At 42.5% G+C, this 22,976-nt stretch overlaps 1 protein-coding gene across 1 annotated transcript in view; it reads right to left on the reverse strand.

Annotated features, from left to right (window-relative positions):
• Dock2 (dedicator of cytokinesis 2) overlaps positions 1–22,976 on the reverse strand; it is a 377,575-nt gene that overhangs the window by 253,818 nt on the left and 100,781 nt on the right. The window lies entirely within an intron of this gene.

Raw genomic sequence — 22,976 nt, forward strand, 5'->3', positions numbered from 1 at the left:
TCTCCCCACTTCCCTCTAAATGAGAGTCCATTCTCTCCAGAAGGAGCTATCCACAGGAAACACATTGACCTGTAGGAGGAAGGCCACAGAGAGATCACCGGGAAGATGTTGGTGAGAGGCAGGTTCACCTCAGGCCATCAGGAGCCAGTCTTCAGAGCTCTGGATCCTTGGATAGCATAGCTGTGAGTAAATGGCTGCTTCAAGGAGCAGGAAAACGAATTAATTGATACCAGGAGACTCGTGGCAAAAGATAAGGAAATCACCTAAATCATGTAATTTAGTGCATCGTGTCTGTGTGTCCACATGCCATGGGGAAATTACAGGTTTGAAATGTGGAAAGTCCTAATCTCCTTTTTGATAAATAGCTTTAATATCCCATTTCAGTTAGCCACACATGCTAATCTTTAAAATGTAGTAACAGTAGGGAAATGTTGGATAAATTGAATCTTGCCATCTCTTTCCTCCATGTACTTCCTCTAATTGAATAATAAGGTAATCAGAGAACTTCTTAGGGGGAGAACAGAAAGAGGAGAATAAGGACTAAAATATAATCTTCAGACAGAGAAACAGTACCTAAAAAGCAAAACTAGTTTTTGTCCTCCACAAGTGCAACAGGGCACGGCTTATGATTCAGGATATAGGCAAAAATACCTAACAGTGGTTGCTAATCAAACTCCCTGGCTTCTCTGGTCAGTTTTATAAGCCATCAATAATGAGACCGTTGGCACATTTGAATTGATCTTCAGTGCATGGCTGGTTCTTTGTTTTCCTTTCAGGGTTCCTAGTTGCTTTTCTAGCTACTTATTCTATGAATAAGAAGAATGATGGGCTTCATCTATATCCTCTTTGTCTAAGAGTGTTGAACATTCTAAAGGGCAGAGTTGAATAAAGTATTTTCACAGCTTTAGATAGTCATTGCATTTACCAATAGGAGACGCACTGGGTGCCCACCCTAGTTTATTTATAACCCACTGTTATTTACTTGGTACCTTTTTTATTACAGAGGTTCCTTTTTTGTTGTTTTTGTTGTTCTAGAGCATTTTTCTATCTCAGACAGAAAGTCAGCAGCAACAGAACATAAGGCTGACAACTAGTACAATGAAGACAAAAGAGTTTTATGAGAGCCCAGAAGAGGGTGAGCCACAAATGTTTCCTCTTTGTTAGCCAAGGGGATTGGTAGGGAAAGACTGAGGTGTCCACAGGGAAGTGCTGGCTCTCAGAAGAAAAAGCCATTTGTGCTATTCTAACCTGACTCCCATGGTAGCAGGCTTAGGATAGTCTGCCCTTAGTCCTTTCCTCCTAGGAAAACCACTCACCTAAGGGGCAGATTCACACTTCAAGAAACACTAGTAAAAGGAAAGAAAGAATTTATTATCATTCCTGGCCTCTAGTCCCAACTCTGCCACTAACTCATATTGAGACCTTGGGCAGCTTATGAGATTAGATATTCTAGTCTCTCCAAAGAGATACTCAGCTACATCCACAGTGTGTTGATGGACTATCCAAACATTTTCAATAATGTCTCCCCAACACCTCAGTGTGTGACTGTTAATTGCAATTTACCCTGTTATCTCAGAGGCTAAGTGGGAAGAAATAGCAGAGCTTTGAAAAGATCAGCAACCTGGAGCCAAAAAAAAAAAAAAAAAAAAAAAAAAAAAAAAAAAAAAAAAAAAACACTCTTAAAGCTGCTTAAGGCTGCAGTGTTGAAAAAAAAAATCAATGAGATTGACTACCTGACTACCGTCTACACACAACAGAAGTCATGCTTTCTAGATGTAGGCTGATGTATCCACATCCATGGACAGCAGAAGTAGGGCACTGCTTCAGATAGGTATGACAGAGATCCCTTATCAGCTGCTACACTCAAATAGTAGTCTATTATAGAGAGGATGGAGATCAAATAGTCAATTTTCTCTCCCTTTACCTATGACAAAAAATGTAATGGTAAGAGGGGAAAAATCTGCAAACACATATATAGTATCTGTCATAAAGATTCCCTGCCAGTGATGACAACAAGCTACTTTATAAGATTCCCATAAGAAAAGTTATCATCATAGTCATTTTGCTAGACATGCATGCCTCTTCTCACAGTTTTTCTGTCTTGATATATTGAAAAAGTTAATTTAAGCAATATTTTATTTTTAATATACTACTTTGGCTCCAACATTGAATTGATGATAAAAGTGAACTTAGCAATGGTAAATGAATAATTAAGATGGAACTGATGGGCGTTAGGGAAATGTCTGTACATCTACAATGATGACGCCAATTAACAATCTAAGCAACAGAGGAGAGGCTACCCTAAATGCCCTCCCCTGATAATGAGATTGATGACTGACTTATATGCCATCCTATAACCTTCACCCAGCAGCTGGTAGAAGTGGAAGCAGACACCTCAGCTAAACACTGCACTGAACTGGAATCTAGTTGCAGAGAAGGAGTGATGAGCAAAGGAGTCCAGACAAGACTGGTGAAACCCACAGAAACAGCTGACCTGAACAAAGGGGAACTCTTGGTTCCCAGACTGATTGCTGGGAAACCAGCATGGGGCTGATCCAGACCCCATGAATGTGGGTGTCAGTGAGGAGACCTCAGAAATCTATGGGGCCTTTTGTAGTAGATCAGTACTTATCCCTAGCATAGGAATAGACTTTGGGAGCCCATTCCACATAGAGGAATACTCCCTGAGCCTAGACACAAGAGCGTGGGTGTAGCCCTATCCCAAAGGATATGACAGACTCTGAAGACCCCCTATGGAAAGCCTCACCCTCCCTGGGGAGCAGAAAGGGCATGGGATAGGTAGGGTGTTAGTTGGGGGAGGGGCAGGGGAGGAGGGGAGACAGGGAACTGTGATTAGCATGTAAAATAATCTTGTTTCTAACTTAAATAAAAAATGGGCAGCAAACCAACAGCCAACATTAAACTAAATGGAGAGAAACTCAAAGTGATTTCTCTAAAATCAGAAACAATCAAGGCTGTCCACTCTCTCCATATCTCTTTAATATTGTACTTGAAGTCCTAGCTAGAGAAATAAGACAACAAAGGGAGATCAAGGGGATACAAATTGGAAAAGAAGAAGTCAAACTTTCACTATTTGCAGATGATATGATAGTCTAAATAGTGACCCAAAAAACTCTACCAGGGAACTCCTACAGATGATAAACACCTTCAGCAAAGTAGCAGGATACAAAATTAACTAAAAAAAAAAAATCAGTAGCCCTAGTATATACAGATGATAAACATAATGAGAAAGAAATCAGAGAAACATCACCCTTCACAATATCCACAAACAACATAAAATATCTTAGGATAACACTAACCAAAAAAGTGAAAGACCTGTACAGCAAGATCGTTGAGTCTTTAAAGAAAGAAATTAAAGAAGATACCAGAAAATGGAAAGATCTCCTATGCTCTTGGATAGGTAGAATCAACATAGTAAAAATGGCAATCTTGCCAAAAGCAATCTATAGATTCAATGCAGTCCCCATCAAAATCCCAACACAGTTCTTTACAGACTTTGAAAGAACAATACTCAGCTTTATATGGAAAAACAAAAAACCCAGGATAGCCAAAACAACCCTGTACAATAAAGGAATCTCTGGAGGCATCACCATCCCTGACTTCAAGCTCTATTATAGAGCCATAGTCCTAAAAAACAACTTGGTATTGGCACAAAAATAGACAGATAGACCAATGGAATCAAATTGAAAGTCCTGATATTAACCCACACACCTATGAACACCTGGTTTTTGACAAAGATGCTAAATCTATACAATGGAAAAAAGCATCTTCAACAAATGATGCTGGCACAACTGGATTCGGACATGCAGAGGATTGCAGATAGATCCATACCTGTCACCATGCACAAAACTTAAGTGCAAATGGATCAAAGATCTCAACATAAATCCAGCCACACTGAATCTTCTAGAAGAGAAAGTGGGAGATACCCTTGAACGTATTGGTACAGGAGAGTGCTTCCTGAACATAACACCAGTAGCACAGACATTGAGATCTATAATTAAATGGGACCTCCTGAAACTGAGAAGCTTCTGTAAGGCAAAGGACACAGTCAATAAGACAAAACGGCAGCCCACAGAATGGGAAAAGGTCTTCACCAACCCTCATCTGACAGAGGGCTGATTTCCAAAATATACAACGAACTCAAGAAGCTAGCCACCAAAACACCAAACAATGAAATTAAAAAGTAGAGCACAGAACTTAATAGAGAATTCTCAACAGAGGAATCTAAAATGGCTGAAAGACATTTAAGAAAGAGCTCAAAATCCTTAGCCATCAGAGAAATGCAGCTCAAAACAACTCAGAGATACCATCTTACACTGGCCAGAATGGCTAAATTCAAAAACACCAATGACAATCTGTGCTGGAGAAGATGTGGAGAAAAAGGAACACTCTTCCATTGCAAACTTGTGGGAGTGCAAACTTGTAAGACCACTTTGGAAATCAGTATGGCAGTTGCTCAGGAAAATGGGAATCAGTCTACCTCAAGATCCAGCAATTCCTCTCTTGAGTATATACCCAAAAAATGCACATTCATACAATAAGGATATATGTTCAACCATGTTCATAGCAGCATTGTTTGTAATAGCCAGAACCTGGAAGCAACCTAGATGCCCCTCAACTGAAGAATGGATAGAGAAAATGTGGTATATTTACACAACGGAGTACTACTCAGCAGGAAAAAAGCAATGGAATCTTGAAATTCACAGGCAAATGGATGGAACTAGAAGAAACCATCCTGAGTGAGGTAACCAGGTCACAAAAAGACAAACATGGTATGTACTCACTCATATATGAATTTTAGACATAGAGCAAAGGATTACCAGCCTACACTCCTCTTCACCAAAGTAACTAGGAAACAAGAAGGACTCTAAGAAAAAAAATGCACGGTCCCAAGAGAATGGGAAGGGCCAGGATCTCCTGAGCTAATTGGGAGCATGAGGGTAGGGGAGAGGGAGCTGGCAGAATTAGAGGAGGAGAAGAAGAGGGGAGAGGAGGAAATGGAGGAGCAGAAAGGTTGAGTCAGCAGAAGAGTAGAGGAGAGCAGGATGAGAGATATCATAACTGAGGGAGCCGTTATAGGTCCTAGGAGAGATCTGGCACTAGGGAAATTTTCAGAGATCTACAAGGATGACATGAACTGACAATCCAGGCAATGGGGGAGAGGCTATCCTAAATGCCCTTCCCTTATAATGAGACTGATGACTACTTTATATGCCATCCTAGAACCCTCATCCATTGGCTGATGGAAGCAGAGGCAGACACCCACAGATATACACTGACCTGAACTCTGGAACCCAGTTGCAGAGAGGGAGGAATGAAGATCAAAGGGGTCAGGACCAGGCTGGTGAATCCCACAGAAACAGCTGGCCTGAACAAGGGGGAGCACATGGACCCCAGACTGCTGTCTGGGAAGCCATCACAGGACTGATCCAGACCCTTGAAAGTGGATATCAAAGAGGAGGCCTCAGCACTCTAGGGGGTCCCTGGTAGTGGATTAGTTTTTTTCCTTTGTGTAAGAAGGGACTATGAGAGCCCATCCCAAGTTAAGGATGCTCTCTTGGCCTGGACAAGGGGGAGGGCCTAGGCCTGGCCCAGGAGGATGATGTGAAATTTGGGGAGCCCTGGTTGAGGGCCCTATCCTCCATGGGGGGAGGGGGAAGGGGTTGGGGAGAGGAGGGGGAGGGAGAAGGGATTGACATGTGAAGCAAGCTTGTTCCTAATTTGAACTAATAAAAAATAAAATAAAATAATAAAAAATGGAGAGAAAAAACAAGAAAGCATGAGGTATAGGCCTGGTAATATTTGTTCCCTAAATCTTCCTTGATAATCTCATGTTATTTATTGAATAAAATTCTCAATCTACAAAAAAAGATGGAACTGATAAGTAAAACAAGCTTGTTTCTAATTTAAAGAAAAAAATAAAATAAAGATGGAACTAATGATCATACTAACTTGAAGCTTCCTTTTATTGAGCACTTGTGACCACCCAGGAATTGTTCTGAGTGTCATTTCATTTAATGTTCATATTAAGCCCATTGCTATTTCCATTTTAAAGGTTTTAAAAAACTGAAAACCAAATAATGACATGACTTTTCCAAAGTCACTAATGGTTACAACTCAAGAAATTACAAAACAAAATCAAAAACAGCAGCAGTGTTTCCTGGCACTCAAGAAACCTTCTAAAGGACACTACCAGGGAGGCTATCTTTACACATTTGATGCTGAACTCAAGATCAAGAAGAAAATCAGAGGTTGCCCAAATATAACAGAATAAGAGCAGAATCATGATAATTTCAAATGCCCTATGATGCCTCCTATATGGTTCTTTTAAAACAAACTTCAATGATGTTTTAGTTATATTTTATGTATGTGTGTGTCTCTGTGTGAACATGTACATGTGCAGGCAGGTATCAACAGAGGCCAAGAAATGGTGTCAGATCCCCAGGAACTAAGAAGTACAGGCAGTTATGAGCCACCTGATTTGAGTGGTAGGGACTGAACCCCAGTCATCAGCAAGGACAGCAAGTGTTCTTAACCACCTATCATTCTCTCCAGCTCCTTAAATAATTTTTAATGTGTTGTAAATAACACCTGACTTTAAAATCCTTTGGTGCCTCTGGATTCCCAGAGCACTTTGCTTAGAGTTCTCCTAAGCACAGTGTATTCACTTTTCAAACACAGACAGCCTCCTTGTGGCATATATTGTTGCTGTTTCTGTGTCTACTTGATGCTTTGTTTTTATAACATGGTCAATAAACAAAGAATGGGTTATAAGACCCATTCTAAAAGTCACCTCTCCTCTTAGGATCTATCCTGTGGGGAATTTGATGTGGCAGGAAAAGACAACTACTTAGAATAAGGTTAAGTTAGGGGGCTGTATAATCTGGCTGGACTGGGCCATTGGGTGGCCATTTTCACTGGTCAAGAATAATGAGAACAAAACTGGAACCAGCAGGTCTGGAGCTGCACATGGATGCTGAGTGAGTGACTTCTCCCACTGAGTCACTGTTCCTCCTCCTCGGTGTACCACTTGGGGTTTTTCTGACCCCAAGACACAAAACAAAGATCTAGAGATTCGCAGTCACACAGTAGTGCATTCTGAAGGAACGAGCGTCCCATCTGCCAAGGTCAAATGTAATGGCCCTGATGAGAATGATCCAGAGTTGACCTCTAGGACGGCAAAAGAGAAAGAAAGGGGCAGGTAGCCAGTGTGGACCTAAAGAGGAACTTTGTGACAAGGAAGAGGCCTCTGGGTAGCACTGCTGCCCTTTCAGGAAAAAGAGCAGGAAGCAGCCATCTCTCCTGCTTGCCCCTGGGTGTGTCTTGATGGATGTGACTATAATCTCATGGTAAACAACAACAGAGAGAGCTGCACATCTTGACTTCAGATAATTCCTTTCTCTTCTTCCCACTGAGCCACAGCACAAGCTACTCTATTGTGAATATATAGGTCCCAAAACTTACCAAGATTTGCAGCTCGCTGAGGACCCCTGAAATATAACAAATTTTCCTGAGCGGTAACCAGGACCTATTTGATTTCTCTGCACAGACCTTGAAAAGACAGCTCAGTGCTGTGGTGAGCCTTCTGTTACCAGGACTGTAATTGATTTTAAACCTGCCAGTGCAACCAGAGATGAAGCTCAAAACCCACATAAGTGAACCAAACTCAAGAAAACATTCATTCTGCTGTTCACACAGGTCCTGGTAAATCTGGGCCACAACAGGGTGAACCTGATGGAGGGTATCTTTTCAAGACCCACACAGGCAATTGTGCAGAAGGAATATTCTCCTGTAAAGGACAATGTTGTCCGGAATGGCTGCCTCATCTCTAGAAGGGCTGGGAGCTTGAGGATGCCAGGTCACAAACATGGCCCCATGCAGACCACTGCCTGCTAGACCTTTCTCTCCATCATAGCATAGACTCACATACCAGGGTGGTGAAGCCATACAGTAATCTGAACATAGTCTTTTGGTATCTCTTATGTCAGGCTGACACCAGTGCCCCCAAAGCACTGGGATGACAATTCTTCTCAAGCTGTTTGCACAGTACATGAAGCTGTGGGCTTTCTTTGTTGTCCTGGCAACACAGACCTGCTGACAGGACCTCAGAGATCCAGCTCCCCTCATACACATGGGGAGCAGAGCCCAGGAAAGTGGCTTGCCCGAGGTCACACTACTTGCAAGTAACTTTTTTGAAATGGAGTTTAGATCTTTTAAATCTTCCATACAGCATTTCCTCTTAGAGAAATTTCCTTCAATTAAGACAGCCATCCCTTTCCTGATCACCTACTTGGTGCCAGTTATTAGACATACAGAGAAATGCAGGCGCTTGACTGGAAGGCATAAAACACTGCTGTATGAGCACAATGAACTTCTCCAAGAAGCGTAAGAGCTCCCTAGATTCAGAGTATGCCCTTTTTTACTGCATTTGTTTGAACCATGATAAACAAAGTATTAATAAGAAAGAGATCCTAGCCTGGTGAGGGTGGGGGTTTAGAGGCACTATTATGGGTACCAGATTCTCTTAACTCACCACAGGAAGAAAACCGACCCATATTCCAACCAACTTACAGAAATACAGCATCCTCACAAATCTCACCAGAGAAGGGCTCACATCCACATAAGCAGTGCACATTAAACATGTACACACAGCTAGACACACAGATACTCATTTTTACTGAAAGTTTGTGACTAAAACTCATCGTATATGACACAATATTCTCTAGGACCATCACCAGCTAGAAAGATGAGGCAATTCCCAGGCAAACTGTGTCCAAGCTTGATGGGAATAAGCCAGTAGGGCCCCTAGATCCAAAACAGTCAAGGCCAAAGCCACATTCAGGGAAACATGCATATCCAAATGAGATTAGCCTTGCTGCATCTGAGGGAAAAAAAATGCTCACCTTGGCTAGGTGTCCCTTCTTAGATGACCCAGAAAGAAAATTGCTGGGAGCACTCTCTAGGAGGTAAAGCCTAATGAGATAAATCACTCCAGCCCACATTCTCTCTGTGGGACTACAGTTAGTCACCTGATCTGCCCCATACCCTAGAGCAGAAGAGCTGGGGCAGCAGACAGACCTGGCTGACAACTGAAGCAGGTACAATGGGCTCTGATTTAAGATGAGAGCAGGAGTTGGGTAAATCTTTGGATGGTGACTGAAGGCAGCAGGTTTATAGAAGTGGCTGCATGAGATGATGTGGGGCTGGAGGGAATGCCAGAGTAAATGAGAGACATGAAGGAGAAAGGCATAAGAAAGAAATCCAGCTGGTAGCTAGTACAGCAGGAAACCTAAACATAGTCCCATCTAAACTCTACTGTGGGAATCCAGCCCATTACCAATACCACCCTCTGCAGGGACATGCTATCCCAAAGCCAGCCATGCTGGACACCATCCAAACATTGGCTCCAGTCAGCATAGGCGGTGAAAACAAAGCCCCCAGCACTTCCCTAATGCGTTGCAATGTCCTTAGAGCCAGTGTGTGTGTGTGTGTGTGTGTGTGTGTGTGTGTGTGTGTGTGTATTTATGTAAGAGAGAGAGAGAGACAGAGAGAGAGAGAGAGAGAGAGAGTTGGTATGGCCCAAAGTGAGGCAGTAGAATCCCTGGTCCTAAGCATTCTTAATCGTGACTATGAAGAATCATATCTTCCAAGGCCTTCTGAAAATGGACCAAATGGGAAGAGGCTGGTGAACCAGATGGGGCTGTGTGTTCTCTAAAGGTTTAATTTCTAATAGCTATCTTAAAGTTCTAGGTTCATAGCAAAACTGAACAGAAAGTACCAAGTGTCCCACATATCCCCTGATTTCACACACACAACCTCCACAACTCCAAGTTCCCATCAGAATCAGTCCCATTTCTACACTGTGCTAAGTCAGCTGAGCCAGGCACAGGAAACATATGTCATGTGTCACTTTAGACTTAAGACCTTTACTTTGCTTGGGATGCCAGCAGTGAGCAGATTGTTGTGTGCATCAGGGTGAGGCCATTTCACAGTTTCTCTAAACTGCTGATTTGGACCTTTCACCAACTGGCTGTGGACTCCTTCCACCTCAGACACTGATACAGCTGGTGCATTTACCTCTTTAATATTCTCTCTCTCCCTTTCTTCCCGCCCCCTTCTCTCTCTGTCTCCCTCTCTCTCCAATAACAAAATAACAAACAGGCAGGTAGGGTTGTGTTTCTTGGTTTCGTTTTACTGTGACAGTTAGGCAAAGCTTGGGTACCAGAAGAGTTCCCTGAAGTCTAACAGGTCCCCTTCTTAACCTCCACACCTTTAACTTTGGAGAAATGAAATAAATGCCAGAAACAGGGAGCTTACAACAAGGGCATGTGGCCAAGCTTCCTCGACATCCCACACCTTCAAATGCCTTGAATATAGACTATAAAGTTTTATAAGCACAAACATATTTCCAGTTGCTGTAGTAAATGCTGGTGAGTCAGGGACGATTAGGTGTAGTGTGGACAGTGGGGACCTGCGCTTGTAGCCTGCTTCCTGGTTCAACTTCAGCAGCTTCCACAAGACAATACAGCCCTGAACACATAGGGATCATGTGAGGATTCTCAGAGATGATGCCATGTGGTTTCAACACAATGTACTCTGACAGGTTAGGAGGCACTGGATAAAGGGGAGCTAAGAAGGCAGGTTCTCACCATCAAGGAGGACTTACCATGAGACTCATGCTGTGCTGTTCTCATGGCCACTCAAAGCTAAACCTCTGGGTGGTCAGCTTCGTCCACAGACCTAGGGGTGAAATTGGGCTGAGGCATCCCTAATTCAAGCGTCACACTTGAGATTGGAGGATGACTCCACTAAATTGCAATATGCAGAAACAGCAAAGTAAGAACACAGAGCCACTGACTTCCAAGCCCACCTTCTGTTACATAGCCCATTGACACAGGTAAGAGTAGAGCTAGAAACAGTTATTGCCAGTAAGGGTGATGACACTCCACCTATGAGCTTCTGACTAAATGCCAGACTCTGCCTCGTGTGGGAATTATTCCACTTGCTATTCACAACAGAGCAGTAAGGAAACCACATCACATGGGAGCCAGATGCTGCTAGAGGTAAAGGGCCAAGGCAAGGGTGGCAATGTCAAGTCCTGATGCAGGCATTTGCCCTGAACAACCATTCTGAGCAGTACCTAACTAGAGAATGGGAAGCCTCTCCTTCAATAATTTCCCCTCTTCAGCTGAAGCCATAATTAGAGTCTCATTTGCCTTTGGGTAATTGGTTTCCCTCTTTGCTCTCCTGTATGATTCCACTCAGCAATCTCTCTAGCCAGGCTGGTGTCACACAGCAAACCTCCTTTGGCTGCCTGGGACAACTGAGGGCTTTCAGTATCCAAGGTCTCCCACACTGGATCTCTCCAGTTCCAGCTCAAGAAAACCTCAGTCTGTTTTGTGCTGAATTTATTATAGAGAGAAGGAGAAAAAAAAGGACTGTGTTAAGGTATATATGCATCTGTACACATGTGCACAAATACATAGCTGTATGCGTGGGTGTAAGAGGATTGTGTGTGTGTGTGTGTGTGTGTGTGTGTGTGTGTGTGTGTGTGTGTGTGTACACATTTTGAATGAGGTGGAATAAGGAAGACTCAAAACCCTAGACCTTCCTGAAAAATCTGGGTGACATTCATGACCAATATTAAGACCAATGAACAAAGAGGATGATGACTTGTTTATTAATGGTAGGAATACCAGTAAGTTTCCAGCACATGATAGAATGAATCTATGTGTCTATACATAACAGAATTTGAAAAGTGATATGGATCGCTGATATGAAGTCCCTGAAAATATAATGGGAACATATTCCCAATAGAGCCTGACAGATGACAAACTTCGTCAAACTTGTCTTACTTACACAAAATCTACAAGACAAAATGAGACAGGTGACAAGCAGAGGTTAGCTATAAATCATGATATCATAGGTTAGCTATAAACATGATGTCATAGGTACATTACTACATCTCCAAATATTAACTGTATACCCCACAGTGTTTGGGAAACAGCACTATCTTCTATTAGTTGTCATTTGTCCAGCCCAGGAGAGCATCTCCAGAGACTCCTGTCTACCTGCCTGTAGTCTGAGGCCCAGCCCTAAGGGCCCGTGCCAAGCAAGAATGAATCCTGAATTTTCCTGAGATTTGAGAGGAGGCTGTCTGCAGCTCTCACCCTCCACGGTCCTCACAGATGGTTGTCCAGACAACACCCATGTCACACTCCTCTTGTCTCCTTAGGTCCGAATAACACCCTGCCTCCTCTGTAAACCTGTCCCTAACATTGTGAAACTGTTCTTACAGGATTTGGTTGATAGTCATTCTTATAGGATAAACCTAATCTATAAAAGGATATCCAAATTTAATCCATATTAAATTTATGAAAAATCCTTTACATTTGTCAAAGCCTTAAAAACTATGAATTATAAATTTACAGAGGGAGCTGACATCACGAATCTGAGTGTGGGTCTTGCTCAGTCTATATAATGTTTATAAGTAAATCAGCAGATTTCACAGACTTCAACCAAAGCTCACAGGGAACTACTCTCCAAAAATCTGTCATAAAAGGCAACAAGCAAATTGTACTAACTGGCCTCTGCCCTTCTCACCCCAGGCCCAGACTACCTCTAAGTCCTCACCTCTCTCTATCTCTCTCCTCTAGCTAATCATCACTGATCATTTCCACTCTTGTTCCCTCAGAGAAATATCCCTTTGTATACTGACCTTTGTGACCCATGCACAGATCAAACAAAGGCCAATGGATACAGTGTTTTAAAGGAAAATGAAAAATAACAGCAACATAATCATATGTCCCTGTGCTAAAAACTTCCCACCAATTGAATAGGTGGGTAGAAAATGTGTTGTTAGACATTGGGAGGTTGAGCGTATCTTTTTGATGAGCTAGACAAGACCCTGCCCTCTTCCTCATTTGCACTGCTTACCTGGCAGAGGTCTGCACAAGTCTAAAAAGACTTTAGGAACTATCTTTTCTCCTACATTTTAAGCTTCACGGGGCAGGAACTCTGTCCACATGCCATAAATCATGGCGCTTTAGAAGATATGCCAGGGACTAGGCAGATTCCAACAGGAAGGCTGGCCCTGCCTTGTAGAAAAGTAACAGTTGGCACTTGCCCAAAGCTCTCTAACCTTCCATTTCTTCATCTCTACAGTGAGGATAAGACATACACTGTGGGGATATGGAGGTCATTAAAGGAGAAAACATATAGAAAGTGTTACATAGAGTATGCCATATAATGGTAAAAATAGGTAGCCATAAAATTGTCACTGTATTTCTATTAGGTTTGCACGTTCCCCATATTAAAAAAATTCAGATTTTTAAATATATATTACTTCAACTGAAATGAATCAGTAGCTGGTTTTCAATTCAATCATACTGTAGTCTTAAGAAATCTTCTATTTAGGAAAATATCAGGGATAAAAATAGCAAAACTCAAACATTTACAGTCAACCTAAAAGTCTCAGAATGTTCTAAAAACCTGCCTCACTGTAATTCAAACTGTTCATGGCTACAGTTCCACAGTGAAAACCACAACAAGGATGTTGGTGTAAACATAAAGCCTCATGAGCATTTATGTGAACTCTAACATTATGTGCTTCCACTAACAGAATCACTCCAACATTATAAAAGAATGGTGTGTAACACAGGTAGAGAGATATAACCAGCCTACGAAATGGATGGATCTTAGGAAAGTATTAAATGGAAAGAATTGGCATGAAGTGCCATTAAAGAAATGACTTAGTATATTTCCCCCAAGTTAACTGTGCTTCATAGTGTTATTATAACATGCCATTGTAAGTATTTTTTGCACATTCAAGAGGATTTTTTCCCTTTGATTTATCTTCAATATGTTTTTAACTTCAGCCCCGCCTTTCCCCCCAAAGACACTTTTTAAAATGTCTCCTGGATTTGTCCTTCAGCCTATTAAACCACTCTCCTCTCTGATTCTGGATGTGAAAGCTTCTCTCTGAGGCTCTCTGCAATCAGTCACAAATGGGAAGAAAAGCTGGGAGGGAGAGTTTTCAGATCCACAGAGGGACTGGGCACGTGGAGCTGGACGTGGGCTCTGTAACACAGCACTGCAGATGGGCAAAGGGGCCTCCCTATTTGAAGATCTTTGATGCCTATAAACGTTCTGATGAGAAGCTTAACTCCTCAAAATTCAAGGACACTTTCTTGAAGAAACAAAATTGGCTCTAATACTTAAATCCTTTGAACTTTTCCAGGGTTCTGAGAGGATGGGCTGGACGAACTAAAGATATTACATAATCTCTCTTCATCCAAAGCAGCTTCAGTGAAATGGTCTGGTTCCTTGTCTTAAATGGTGAAAAGAGATTTGAGAATATTATTGTGAGTTTCATGATGATATTTTAGGTAGATTTTCATTGTTGGAGATATTCTAGAAAACCTTGTTCAAGCCCATCATTTAATGGGTCATGTGATTTTTCTAAAGCTCACACAAGAGCTCATAAGTGAGCTAACACACCTGGCTGTGGCACATGATGCCTGCTGCATAGTAAGTACTCAATAAATCTCAGTGCTAATGCTGATGAAATTGTTGCTACCCACAACAGAGGTTTCCCTACTCCCAGTTCAATGTTGTCTTTGTGAGATGCATAAAGAAGCTCTATGAAGTTGACCCTATGGGCCCCAGCAAGTTTTTAGCATAAGGAAAATTATTTCTCTCATAACTAAGCAAGCCTAAGCGTACAGAAGGGTAAGTGTTATATCTTGGTAAATAATTCCCATGATGCCCATATCACTCCAGAGCCTAATATGGAGATGCTTTGGTGGGAAGAGATCGCCCCCTTTTCCTGACCTTTCTGAACCTTTGATGTTCAACCAAGCATAGTGCCAAGGACCTGGGCAGCTAGCATACTATGGACAAGAGATTAAGTTCAGGCTGTGGGAAACCCTGTTCTTAGTCTCCAACTAGAACAATGGCACAAAACATAAAATTACTTCAACACGGAAAAGCAGAGTCTGCCCAAAAGAAAAAACTAGGAAATGTAGATGTACAAGCAAAAAAGAGATCAGATTTGTGTGTGAGATTATACACAAAGTATAAACTCACAGATGACTAGGAACTTTGTAATTGAGAAAAATTTCTGAAACTTGAAATAAAGGGATTTGGTTATTAAAATGATCAATGAAGTATTAATTTATTTTTCCAAATCTGTACCCTAAAATGAAGAGACTCATTAGAAATAGGATATTCTTTAAGTCAGCAAAAATAAGAGTCGTGAGAAATATATAAAATATACCAAGATTAGTAAGAAAAATACAAACCTTAGGCTTTGTATGGGAAACCCTCCCCCAGAGATTCACATGTTTAAACTCTTGAACCACAGTTGGTCATTGCAAAAAGAGAACTAACTAATAGTGCAACCCAGTAAGAAGATGGACCTCATTAGTAAATAGGCATTCAAATAACATGTAGCAAAGAAATACCAGGTAAGATGGCTGGCAGCATCAGTGATCAGGGAAGCATACACTGAGACAATGAGGACATATTTTAGGGCCATCTTATTGGCAAAAACTAAGAAATGGGCTAGTATTAGGTGCAGAAGTGTATATAAATCCACAAGATGTCTCTGGTTTGCTGGTGAGAACACACATTGGTTCACCTGCTAAAATGAATATCCAGATCCCCTAAGACTAAGAGAAATTACAACCCCCAAAGAAATTCTTCAGCATTTACAAAACAGTTTAGTAAGATGATTCACATCAGAAAAAGCTAAGAAGAGAAAAATTGGCAACAAATGTTTAAAGCCCAATGCTTAAAATGTATGCATGAGTGAATAAATTGATTTCTTCACGAAGCAAATCTTCCCAGTCATTGAAACAATGAACTTCAGCAGCCAATGAAATGGATTGATCTTAGGAAAGTATTAAATGGAAAAGTTTCCCAATTATCAATAGTTCAAAAGTTCAAATAACTAAAACACTAGTAATAGATCCAGACTCACTACAATTGCATTAAGAGAGAAAGCAGCAAGGTGATGGATAGATTCAAGATCTGGCCACTCACCAGGAAAAGGGTGGGCTGTGATTTTAGATAAGCAACCTAACTTTCTAGTTTTTGCTGGCAGTAGTGGGTGGATGGGTGCTAATTGTGTTACTACTGATAACAAAATATGTAGTGTGGGGAGCAGATGTAGTTCTAAGTAAATTACATATTGTTGACAAGAGCATGGCCACATCTAGGACCCAGTGCCTCAGACACTTAAGAAAGACAATGCTTTCTCTGGGTCAGGCTCAAGGAAATTGCCAAAGCATTCTGCAGATGTTGACAGTGTATGCAGAAAATATACACCGAAGCTTATAACCTGAGGCTGCTCACCTACAGAGACACTACCAAGATTAGCCAACCTGCCCTCCTCCATAAGCTCTATACAATAAATCCACCTCCCCCATTCAGCTGCATACAGTAAACACATGGAGTTTCTGCACTGCTACTGAGTCTCTATCGGAGTACACAGCAATAAATCCCAGCTTATCTGTACATGTATTTGTGTGTCTATCCTTTCTTCATTCCACATTGCCCCAGTTAGGTCAATCTCTGAGCTGTTCAGGTCACAGCAATGAAGATCAATAAAGGCAGACCTTGTGACAACCAATGAAATCAAAATCCACTACTCTTTCAGTTTGGCACGAGTGGAACACTTACTTCCTTTTTTTGTTTGTTTTTCTTCAGTTTTTTAGGTATATTAGCCATTGACTATGGTGTGTTTTTCTGCAAGGTCCAAGAGCAAGCACTCAAGAGCTGGTTTCACTGGCCCCTAAGCAGACAGTGCACATAAAGAGACATTTTCCTTCAGGACTTCATTTCATCAGCACGGAGTTGCATGAAGAAGGCTAAAGAGGGAGGCTGAGTGCCACGAGGCAAGCTCTGCTTGGCAGGAGCAGCTCCTCTCTGCATCTTCCCTCTCCTCTCAGGCTCCCGGAGCTGCACTTTACCCTGCACAGGGGCCCATTCCCTCTATCGGAAACCCCATGAGGAATGACATCATGTGCAATCATGCATACCCCAAGTCCTTGTGTTGACCTTTAGAACTTGCATGTTTGGTGTATTCCAGGGTACCACCATTTAGACAAAGCTTTATCTAAGCTGCTGTGAGGAATCCCTTTCAGACACCAAACACCTTGTTTTTCACGATGCACTTCTGAACATATCATACTGTCATGCCTCCCCTCAATTCTGGTCCACTTGTATAGCCCCAGGGAAAGAACTAAGGAAGAGGACAAGATAGAGTGAACAGGCCAGCTGCTGTTTCATCTGGCATGGAGACCCAAAGAAACAGACATGTGTATATAAAATCCCTTCTTAGGCAAAATCCCCAGGTGTGTGTGTGGGGGGGTGTGTGTTTTGAATAATTTTTAAAGGAAATGCCAAAGGCAGTCTTTCATCTTGTTCCTAATCGAGTATCTGTGACACGGGCTCAGATGTCATTTGGGAGAGACAGAGTGAACTGCTCTGTTAAATCTAGAGCCATAAGGCATCTCTGCTTGTAATTTTAAGTTGCCACTGTATTAAGTAAACACCAAAGGAAGATGAAAACCACAGAAGCTAAAGCAAGCAGTTTCATCTTCTATGCACATGGGGCATGGGGACACTATGTGCAGAGTTGTGATAGTTGTCCCCTCAGTACAGTCCTACACTTGACCTACAGCAGGGATAGGAAAACATGTTGAAGGGCATCAAACTGAATTACACAAGCCATTAGGAGGACTTGCTAGAGACTGCATGGTGAGTGTACCTGCCACAACAGGAGGGAATAGGAAGATTGGAGAGCTCCAGACAGTATACAAAGAGCAGACATATGCAAGTCTGTGTAAGGCAGATGGGATTGGAGCCCTGCATAAGGCTAGAGTCTATCCTTAATGTCAATGTCATATGACTAGGGGAAACACACACACATTCTCTCCCTCTCCCCCCCCCCACACACGCAATTTCCTCTTGGCCTAAGCCTGCTGCCAGCATGCTACTGAGGCTGTCTGTTGCAGATAAGCTGTAGGCTCACATCTCTGCAAGCCCCCACCCACATCTATCAGAGTGTGACACCCAGTACTTGGAGCAGGGGTGGCCAGGGAGCAGTGAAAGAGACCGAACTCCTTCAGGGGGATTGGTGAGACAGTTTCAAGTGGAAAAGGAAGCACTTGTACCAAAAATAAAATATAAAAATGGTACAGAAGGAAAAAAGATGGAGTTTGATTTTTAAATGATTTGTGTTCTGAAAGCAGTTCTAAAAGTTAGTAGCAGCAGGAGCCAGGGGCTGACTCCTTGAGTGTCCTTCCTATCCCAGGTTCCCTCCAATGAGGTAGGCGATGTTGCTTTAGCCAGTACACTGTGGGTGGAATAGGTAGGCGTCAATATAGGTTGAGATAGTTCCTTGCCATTCTGCTTTGTCCTTCTGTCATCTTCCTGCTATGATGCAACCGACTTAACTTTCAGGAGGACAAATAGCCTATGACCTTCATCAGAGAGATACAACTTCACAGTGTTCAACCCCCCTGGGATTTGGGGGGAGACTCATTACCCTAGAACCACATTGCTCAAAACCCTAAAACATTATAGATTGTGTATCCTTTGGTTTCATTGTCAGAAAAAATACCTCGACTTTCTAGGCTTAAGTTATCCCAAATGTAAGTCAAGGATGATAATGCGTAAGTCAAGTTATAAGAATATGTCATATATTCCTGTTCTAAGCAGTGCCTGATATATAGTCAACTTTCAAAACACAGATTTTTTAATGTGTGTGTACCTGAATAGAATTTTGTGCACCACATGTGTACAGGCATCTGAGGAAGCCAGAGGGCACTGAGCCCCCCTGGAAATGGAGTTATAGGTGGTGGTGAGTCATCTGACATGGGTGCTAGGAACCAAACCTGGGTCCTCTGAAAGAACAGTAAGCATTCTTGACTGGTGCATTATCTCTCCAGCCTCCATAGCTGGTGTTCACTTGCTATGCCTCTCTAGCAGAATGTTGTTGGCACTGTTATTATGTTAGGATTATTAGAATCATAACACAGTAGATACTTTTTAATAATCAGCTAGCCCATCTTGGGATATATATATCTACATATAGATATATATGTTTGTGCAGTTTTGTCACTAAATAAACTTATGCTCAGAGAGGCTGCTCATTCAATTCAAAGCAGCACAGCAAGTAAGCCATTCAGCCAGGATCCAGAGACAAGGGTGTTCTAGACCAAAGTCCATTATGCTCAGTGATATTCACAGTCACATTTTTCAGACATGAAACTGGAGAATGAGGTGCTTCTAACATCAGCAAGAAGGTTTTAAAAGCTGAGTGACAGACCTTCTGCCCTGCCAAAGCTATAGGAGCGTGATGATTAGAAAGTGCTTACGGTGTTGGTCACAAATATTCTTGCTTCTTCCCCCTACACCCAACAATCATGTGGCCAGTGTGCATTGTCACTTGAGAACATGGCAACTCTAGACACTTGGCAAAGGGCAGGGATGGGACTCAAAGGCAGCTACTCCACAGTGGACAACAAGATATCTTGTATTCTCCTTCTGTCTATTCCAGAAGTTCCCAGACAGAAGACACAAAGGCTGAAGCTAGATAGAAGAGCTTCTAGCCCCTGAACCATCTGCTCCCTGCCTCTCCCTCCTTTGTTTTGGAGAAGTTAGCATCATGGATAGTCAAGAAGCTTACACTGACCAGATGGAGAGTTGATTGGCCTCAGAACTGAATGACAGCTTGCCCAAAAAGTGGGTTCTGCAGTGTCAGAGCCACTCCATGGGGGCAGATAGCTGGCTTTCCCACAGACTCTTGCAAGTGGTCCAGGTGGATCTGACTACTTCTCCTCCCCTCACACCCTCAGGCAAGTCTAAGCTTCTGTACAAGAAAATGCAAATTAATATCCTGGGTTCTCCTGCTGCAGTAAAGCACTAACAGAGAGACAGCCATGAGCAGTGGCCAAAGCTACGGGACTCCTCCCTTCGCATGCCCAGGGTAATAAGCCATATGATGGTACCTAGTTTATATAACAGTTCAGTAGAACCCAGGAGAGCAGTCCTGCTTTAAAGATGAGGAGAGTAAGTCCACTAAAATTGAGTTACTCAAAAACATAAGTCGAGTAGTAAATCGAGGCTAATGGAGATTCATTCATTCTCCAGAGAACAAAGTGGACGGGGTCTTATGTGGATATTTTAAGGATACCTTGGGGGACAAGAGAGGTCAGTGGGGATCTGAATATGATCCAAGTATGTTAATATTCAGGTATGTATAAAAATGTCACAGTTGTACAATTGGTGTGTGTTTTTAAAGGGGCAGAGTCCTATGTAGTAAACCATCAGAAAGGATGGCTGGCAAGAGTCCCAAACTCTGTGAATTCATGATGTGAGGCAACAAAGGAGGAGAACCTCAAACACTGTGCTCAACCCAAACATGGCCTTCTATGTACACAGCACACCAGCGTTTTGCAAAATTACTCCAGGAAAGTATTTTTTTAATGGGGAAAAGACATCCAAAACCAGAATGGGGAAGACATACAGGTCAGGGGCTTCTAGTCACAGGTGTCTTGGTAAGTATCAAGCACAGAGAGACATGCTTATTGCAAGAAATCTGAAAGTCAGGGCAGAAGTTGGGATAATGCCAAGAGAAGGAAAATTACCCACAACTCTAACGCTGCTTGGTCTGACCCTGTGCTGAGTCCTATAAATGGCGTGTCCATGTCAGTACCTTACAAGACCGGAGTTTTGAGACAGGCATTATTTTTATTATTCCCAGTTTACAGATAAGCTTACTAAGGACTAGCGAGGTTAAGAAAACCACTCATAGGCACACAACTGGTAAGTGAATGAGCCAGGAATGAAACTGTGGTCTAAGTGTGTCCCATGAACTATCACTGTCCACCCAACATTCTATCAGTCCTCCACAGGAGCCAATAAAGTGATGTATCAAAAGCTCAACAAAGGGCTTTGAAGTCTTCCACGTCCTCTGCTTGGTGGGGATATAAATGTTCCAGACTGCAGGTACAAGCTGATGCCACTGACAATACTCCAGGCAATTTTGCACATCTGGCAGTTAAATGAGTGAAGCTCAAAGCAAATCACATTCCCAGGGTGTAGGCCACTCCACAGGGTGAATGACAGGGATTTCATTACAGCTCAAATGGCAGAGAATCAAACTCACCTCATTTAGGGGTTGAAAGAGGAGATGCTCACGAAAGAGCAATGGAACCCAGGATGCCCCCGTGGATTCTGACTTGATTCATTTTGAACTTGAGAACATGAGAGCCTTAGGAGGCAAAGCTTCCCTCCTGGCTTCTTTTGTTAACAGGGTTCACTTGGCGGATGCATCCTGGGAGAGGCATTGCCAGAAGCTTGGTGTAAGAGCCCACTGTTTTCATTTGTGAGCCAAGAGTGGATGGAGTAACCATTCTTTGCATACTCTGCAAAATGGATCCTCCATAGGACACTTAGTTTCTGAAGGTTAGTCTTTTGTATCTCTTTTTTAACTATGTGCAACTCCAAGGCTGTCCTTCTGTCAATTGGCATTAATCAGAGCACTTTTACTGAATTTAAACCTTGCACACACAGCAGGGTAGGTGAGCAGGAGATATCTAGGCTGCCTTGGGATTCTGTGAACCCGTAGGGGCCCCCTTCTGGACCAGGAGATGGAGCTCCCATAAAGGAATTAACCTCTTTTTCACAAGACTGCTGCAGTTGATGCCACAGCCAAGCTTAGGCCCTTGCTAGCACTCCATCTGTCCTCTGTGCTGAGCTAGGCCCCAGACAGTGATGGAAACTCTGAGCAGGGCAGGAAAGCCAAGTAGCCCGCCTTTTACTGCCTGTGTAGAGCCAACTATGTGCAGTGAGTATTGTCCTTGTCGTGTCTCAAGCTCTCTCCACAATGACACCCTCCAAAGTCCAGCTAATGTCTGCCAGGACATTAAGGGTGAGACACATCTCAAAACCTTCAGAGTAAGGACAACCAAGGCATTTGGATATGGAGTTGGAGCTTTCCAAAACATGGGAGTCTCTCTTGGAAAAGCCAGTGACCTGTGAAACAGAACTATGAGACTCTATCTCCCTTTACTGCATAAGTCACACAATTGTCTAAATGTCAGAAGTGATACACACACGACCATGCTTTCTCCTAATCACTCCTTAACTCCAGGCAGGTGATTCAAATAGCGATTGTGCATGTAGCATGTTAACCAGACAGTGGGGAGGAAATCATTTTTACAGTGGAGCGGTTCCTGAATATTTCTGTGATTATGAGGTAATTTGTGTAAATATTCAAGCTTTGCTCCCTGAATAAATTCCACTTGGGTAACAGCTGATCCTCTGTATTCTAAGACCTCTTGTCTCTTTCACGGTTTGCTTCTGCTTTTAGATTTGACATCCTGTGGACAGAGGAATTTAAAACCAGAAAGGGCGGGTCTTAGGGCACCAGAAACAATGCTGATCTCCAAAGTTTTGTTTTATTTTGTTGTTGTTTTTCTTTGTGGAAGAAAGAAGAAATGCAGGGTTTCTGGAGAGACAAAACATTTATGTGAAGCAAAATGCATGGTTGGTTTTGAGTAGTCCAGAAATGCAAAGTTTCTGGAAAAGATGTGGAGGATAGATGTGAACATCTAACCCTCATACGGACATCTCTGGAAGGCACTTTGGAGCACCTGAGTCACTGACTGCACAACAAGGGAGCCCCCAGTCCTTTCACAGTGACAATTAATAACACGGCGGAACAGGATCAATGACCACAACTTTGCCCAAATCTTCTTGCATTCCTTGATCTCCCCAAATTATCACTAAACAAAAAGGGCAAAGGACGGTTGCATGAGGCACAGTCATTTGAAGGACATATAGTAAAGGAAGAGAGAGGGAGTATGTGCAAATGGATTCCATTCTACATCCAAGGAACAAACACAAGAAGCTGGAAGCTATAGTAGCCCCTATAAGAAGGA

The sequence above is a fragment of the Cricetulus griseus genome, chromosome 7 (assembly GCF_003668045.3).
Source record: "Cricetulus griseus strain 17A/GY chromosome 7, alternate assembly CriGri-PICRH-1.0, whole genome shotgun sequence".
NCBI classification, from domain to species: Eukaryota; Metazoa; Chordata; class Mammalia; order Rodentia; family Cricetidae; genus Cricetulus; species Cricetulus griseus.